We start from the raw sequence: 6,218 nt of genomic DNA on the forward strand, positions 1-6,218 counted from the left end.
ATGCTTCGTGCTCGAGTGACTACTGTTGGTCTTACTAGAGCACGGTCGTCTGTTGTAACAGTTCCGCTGGTGGCGTGTCTGTAGTGGAGACTGTTGTTAAACAGCCCGGGTGCGGTCCGTTCTGTTTGTACAGCCCGGGTGCGGTCGTACTGTGTGTAAAGCAGCCCGGTGCGGTCGTCTGTTTGTAAACAGCCGGTGCGGTCGCTGTTGGTAAACAGCCCGGTGGCGTTCCCGTCTGTTGTAACAGCCCCGGTGCGGTCGTCTGTTGTAACAGCCCGGTGCGGATCGTCTCGTTGTAACAGCCCGGTGGTCAGGCCCCGTAGTCTGCTATGTAACGAGCCGCTGGTGGCGGCCGTAGAGCTGGTTGTTAAACAGCACCGTGCTGGTCTGTAAATTACTGTTTAACACGCCCGGTGCGGTCGTCTGTGTAACAGCCCGTGTAGCGGTCGTCGTTGTAACAGCCCGGTCCCTTTGTAACACCGGTGCGGCCGTGCTGTTGTAAACAGCCCGGTCGGTCCAGGCTGTTTGTAAGCGGCCCGGTGCGGTCGTCTGTTGTAACAGCCCGGTGCGGCGACGTCTGTTGTAACAGCCCGGTGCGGTCGTCTGTCTGTAAACAGCCCGGTGCGGTCGTCTGTTGTAAACAGACCCGGTGTCGGTCCGTTCTAGTTGTAACAGCCCGGTAGCGGCCGTCTGTTTGTAAAAGGCCCTCTGTGTGAGTGACCGTCTGTTGTAACAGCCCATCCGTGAACAAGGACCGACGTGTTGTTGTTCTGTTTTGCACCACTGTTGTTATGTGCCCGTAATTTGCCTGGTTGTGGCCCTCCTGTTATTATAAAACTCTACTGTTCTTATAATTTGCCTGGTTGTGGCCCTCCTGTTATTATACAACTCTCTGTTATTATAATTTGTCTGTTTGTGGCCCTCAGTTAGCTTCCAAGCAGCAGTGCAGCAGACAACGGGAGTAGGTGTCTCATCCACTTGGAGAAGCTATTTTCGGGAGGCAGATTCCATATAGAAAATCCCAGCTAGCTAGCTAGCTAACTGTAGCTAGAAAGTCTCTTTCCACCGTTTTTCCCCCCGTGGAAAAGGAGGTCGTTAGCTAGCTATATCTCTTCAGTTTCGTCGAATGGTCCTTTATGACTTCCAAACAAAGTTGTCTTGTGGCTGTTGTATTTTGGAGAACGCGAGGAGGATATCCTCTGACATGATCAAAGCAACGATATTGTGTCTTATTGAGAGAATTTACAATTGAAGTTCAACATAGAGATGAACCAGGAGGTACTGTATTGAATGACCTCTGCATAGAGGGAGGGGTCTTCAAAGGCCTCTGCATTTGCAACAGGCCATAGTGGCGAAATAATGACAATTTAGCAAATAAACACTGGGTGATAATGTGCAGAAGATGAATTGTGCAGTAGAGATACTGAGGTGCAAAGGACCAAAAATAATATAACAATATGGGGATGAGGTAGTTGGGTGGGCTATTACAGATGGGCTGTGTACAGGTGCAATGATCCGTAAGCTGCTCTGATAGCTGTTGCTTAAAGTTAGTGAGGGAGATATAAGACTCCAGCTTCAGTGATTTTTGCAATTAGTTCCATGCCAATGACAGCAGAGAACTGGAGGGAAAGGCCCCCCAGGCAGCGAAAAGTTGTTTCCAAGTCTTGGTTGGCTCGCGCCGTCTGGCCATGGGACTAGGGGTGGAACCCGGAGAGCAGGCTTGACGACGACCGAATGAGTGTGCAGAACACCTTCCTAACTGAGACATGAACTGAGGATCCCGGTCGGGAGACCATGTCTACTGAGAGTCCATGGATCCGGAAGACGTGCTGCTCCAAAGCTGGGCCGTCTCTTTGGCAGAGGGTGCTTGGGGAGAGTGAATGAAGTGAGCGGCTTTGGAAAACCGATCCACTACTGTCAGGATGGGGTTTGCCATCAAACGGGGAGACCCGTGACAAAGTCCGGGGCTTTGTGAGACCAGGGACGGTGAGGGACAAGCAAAGGTTGAAGGAGACCAGTCGGAGCTTGTCGAGGAGTCTTGTTCTGCGCACAGACGAACACGGAGACGTCAGGAATCATGGCGCCAAAAGCGTTGTTGCATAAAGGCCATGGTCCGACGAGAGCTCGGGTGGGGAGGAGTGGGCCACAGGACGAGGTAGTGGCCCAGGATCCGAGGGTGGAATGCATAGCAACACACGTTTAGTGTGACGGGTTCTCCAGTGGGTTCAGCTGGAACGCTTCACTCACGATCCTGCTCCCTATCCCTAGCTGAGTGCCGTCGCCAGGCACGAGGTGGGAAGGATGGTCTTGGGTTTTGGTGTTGTGCCGTGGGGCTATGGCGGGGCAAGCACATCTCGGCTTGAACCTTCTAGGATCGGGTCGGTATGAGAAGAGAAGCTGAAACGGGTGAAAAGCAGGGCCCATCTAGCTTGCCTGGAACTGAACCGCTTGGCATTGCGAAGATATTCCAGGTTCTTGTGGTCGGTCCACACAATGAACAGATGTTCTGCCCCTCCAGCCAGTTGCTTGTTTGTAGGTGACCAAATACTTATTTTCCACCATAATTTGCAAATAAATTCATAAAGAATCCTACAATGTGATTTTCTGGATTTTTTTTTCTCATTTTGTCTGTCATAGTTGAAGTGTACCTATGATGAAAATTACATGCCTCTCATTTTTTTAAGTGGGAGAACTTGCACAATTGGTGGCTGACTAAATACTTTTTTGCCCCACTGTATACATTTACATAAGTATTCAGACCCTTTACTCAGTACTTTGTTGAAGCACCTTTGGCAGCGATTACAGACACGAGTCTTTTGGGGTATGACGCTACAAGCTTGGCACACCTGCATGTGTGCCTAGGGTCGTTGTCCTGTTGGATGGTAACCTTCGCCCCGCCTGAGGTCCTGAGTGCTCTGGAGCAGGTTTTATCAAGGACTCTCTGTACTTTGCTCATCATCTTTGCCTCACCCTGACTACTTTCCCAGTCACTGCTGCTGAAAACATCCCAAACATGATGCTACCACCACCCATGTTCAACGTAGGGATGGTGCCATGTTTCCTCCAGATGTGACACTTGACATTCAGGCCAATCTTGGTTTCATCAGACTAGAGAATCTTGTTTCTCATGGTCTAAAACACTTTCAGAGTCTTTTGCAAACTCCAAGCGGGCTGTCGTGTCTTTTACTGAGGAGTGGCTTCCGTCTGGCCACTCTACCATAAACATGATGTGTGGAGTGCTGCAAGAGATGGTTGTCGCTTCTGAAGTTCTCCCATCTCCACAGAGGAACTCTGGAACTCTGGAGCCCTTCGGGTTCTTGGTCACCTCCCTGACAAAGGACCTTCTCCCACATTGCTCAGTTGGTGGGGGGCCAGTTCTAGCATGAGTCTTGGGGGTTCCAACACTCCTTCCATTTAAGAATGATGGAAGTCAGTGTTCTTGGGGACCTTCAATGCTGCAGAAATGTTTTGGTACCCTTCCCCAGATCTGTGCCTCGACACAATCCTGTCTCAGAGCTCTACGGACAATTCCTTCGAGCTCATGGCTTGGATTTTGCTCTGACATGCACTGTCAACTGTGGGACTTATATGACAGGTGTATGCCTTTCCAAATCATGTCCAATCAATTGAATGTACAACATGGTGGACTCCAATCAAGTTGTAGAATTATCTCCAGGATGATCAATGGAAACAGGATGCACCTGAGCTCAATTTCGAGTCTCATATCAAAGGGTCTGAATCTTTCTGTAAAGGTATTTCTGTTCAAAACAGTTTTCGCTTTGTCATTATGCGGTATTGTGTGTAGATTGCCGATGTTTTATTTGATCAAAAAGTCAAGTGGTCTGAATACTTACCAAAGGCACTGTATAAGTACATACACCATATACAAAAGTATGTGGACACACCTTCAAATTAATAGATTCGGCTATTTCAGCCACAGGTACTGACAGGTGTATAAAATAGAGCACACCGCCATGCAATCTCATAGCCGTCTGTTGTAACAGCCCGGTGCGGTCGTCTGTTGTAACAGCCCAGTGTGGTCGTCTGTTGTAACAGCCCATCCGTGACAAGGACCGACGTGTTGTGTGTTCTGTTTTGCACCACTGTTGTTATGTGCCGTAATTTGCCTGGTTGTGGCCCTCCTGTTATTATAAAACTCTACTGTTCATTATAATTTGCCTGGTTGTGGCCCTCCTGTTATTATACAACTCTACTGTTCATTATAATTTGTCTGTTTGTGGCCCTCCAGTTAGCTTCCAAGCAGCAGTGCAGCAGACAACGGGAGTAGGTGTCWCATCCACTTGGGAGAAGCTATTTTCGGGAGGCAGATTCCATATAGAAAATCCCAGCTAGCTAGCTAGCTAACGTAGCTAGAAAGTCTCTTTCCACCGTTTTTTTRCCCRCGTGGAAAAGGAGGTCGTTAGCTAGCTATATCTCTTCAGTTTCGTCGAATGGTCCTTTATGACTTCCAAACAAAGTTGTCCTGTGGCTGTTGTATTTTGGAGAACGCGAGGAGGATATCCTCTGACATGATCAAAGCAACGATATTGTGTCTTATTGAGGTAATTTACAATTGAAGTTCAACATAGAGATGAATCCAGGAGGTACTGTATTGTAATGACCTCTGCATAGAGGGAGGGGTCTTCAAAGGCCTCTGCATTTGCAACAGGCCATAGTGGCGAAATAATGACAATTTAGCAAATAAACACTGGGGTGATAGATGTGCAGAAGATGAATGTGCAAGTAGAGATACTGAGGTGCAAAGGAGCAAAAAATAAATAACAATATGGGGATGAGGTAGTTGGGTGGGCTATTTACAGATGGGCTGTGTACAGGTGCAATGATCCGTAAGCTGCTCTGATAGCTGTTGCTTAAAGTTAGTGAGGGAGATATAAGACTCCAGCTTCAGTGATTTTTGCAATTAGTTCCAGTCCAATGACAGCAGAGAACTGGAGGGAAAGGCCACCCCAGGCAGCGAAAAGTTGTTTCCAAGTCTTGGTTGGCTCGCGCCGTCTGGCCATTGGACTAGGGGTGGAACCCGGAGGACAGGCTTGACGACGACCGAATGAGTGTGCAGAACACCTTCCTAAACTGAGACATGAACTGAGGATCCCGGTCGGAGACCATGTCTACTGAGAGTCCATGGATCCGGAAGACGTGCTGCTCCAAGAGCTGGGCCGTCTCTTTGGCAGAGGGTAGCTTGGGGAGAGGAATGAAGTGAGCGGCTTTGGAAAACCGATCCACTACTGTCAGGATGGCGGTGTTGCCATCAAACGGGGGAGACCCGTGACAAAGTCCGGGGCTTTGTGAGACCAGGGATGGTGAGGGACAAGCAAAGGTTGAAGGAGACCAGTCGGAGCTTGTCGAGGAGTCTTGTTCTGCGCACAGACGAACACGGAGACGTCAGGAATCATGGCGCCAAAAGCGTTGTTGCATAAAGGCCATGGTCCGACGAGAGCTCGGGTGACAGGCCTGGAGGAGTGGGCCCAGGACCGAGGAGTGGGCCCAGGACCGAGGAGTGGGCCCAGGACCGAGGAGTGGGCCCAGGACCGAGGAGTGGGCCCAGGACCGAGGAGTGGGCCCAGGACCGAGGAGTGGACCGTGTCAGGCACAAACATCCGGTTATCTGGGTTCTCCAGTGGGTTCAGCTGGGAACGCTTCACCTCACGATCCTGCTTCCCTATCCCCTAGCTGAGTGCCGTCGCCAGGCACGAGGTGGGAAGGATGGTCTTGGGTTTTGGTGTTGTAGCCGTGGGGCTATGGCGGGGCAACAGCACATCCGGCTTGACATTCTAGGATCCGGGTCGGTATGAGAGAGAGAAGCTGAAACGGGTGAAAAGCAGGGCCCATCTAGCTTGCCTGGAACTGAACCGCTTGGCATTGCGAAGATATTCCAGGTTCTTGTGGTCGGTCCACACAATGAACAGATGTTCTGCCCCCTCCAGCCAGTTGCTTGTTTGTAGGTGACCAAATACTTATTTTCCACCATAATTTGCAAATAAATTCATAAAGAATCCTACAATGTGATTTTCTGGATTTTTTTTTCTCATTTTGTCTGTCATAGTTGAAGTGTACCTATGATGAAAATTACATGCCTCTCATCTTTTTAAGTGGGAGAACTTGCACAATTGGTGGCTGACTAAATACTTTTTTGCCCCACTGTATACAATTTACATAAGTATTCAGACCCTTTACTCAGTACTTTGTTGAAGCACCTT

This window comes from Salvelinus sp. IW2-2015, unplaced genomic scaffold (assembly GCF_002910315.2).
Source record: "Salvelinus sp. IW2-2015 unplaced genomic scaffold, ASM291031v2 Un_scaffold4752, whole genome shotgun sequence".
Lineage (NCBI taxonomy): Eukaryota > Metazoa > Chordata > Actinopteri > Salmoniformes > Salmonidae > Salvelinus > Salvelinus sp. IW2-2015.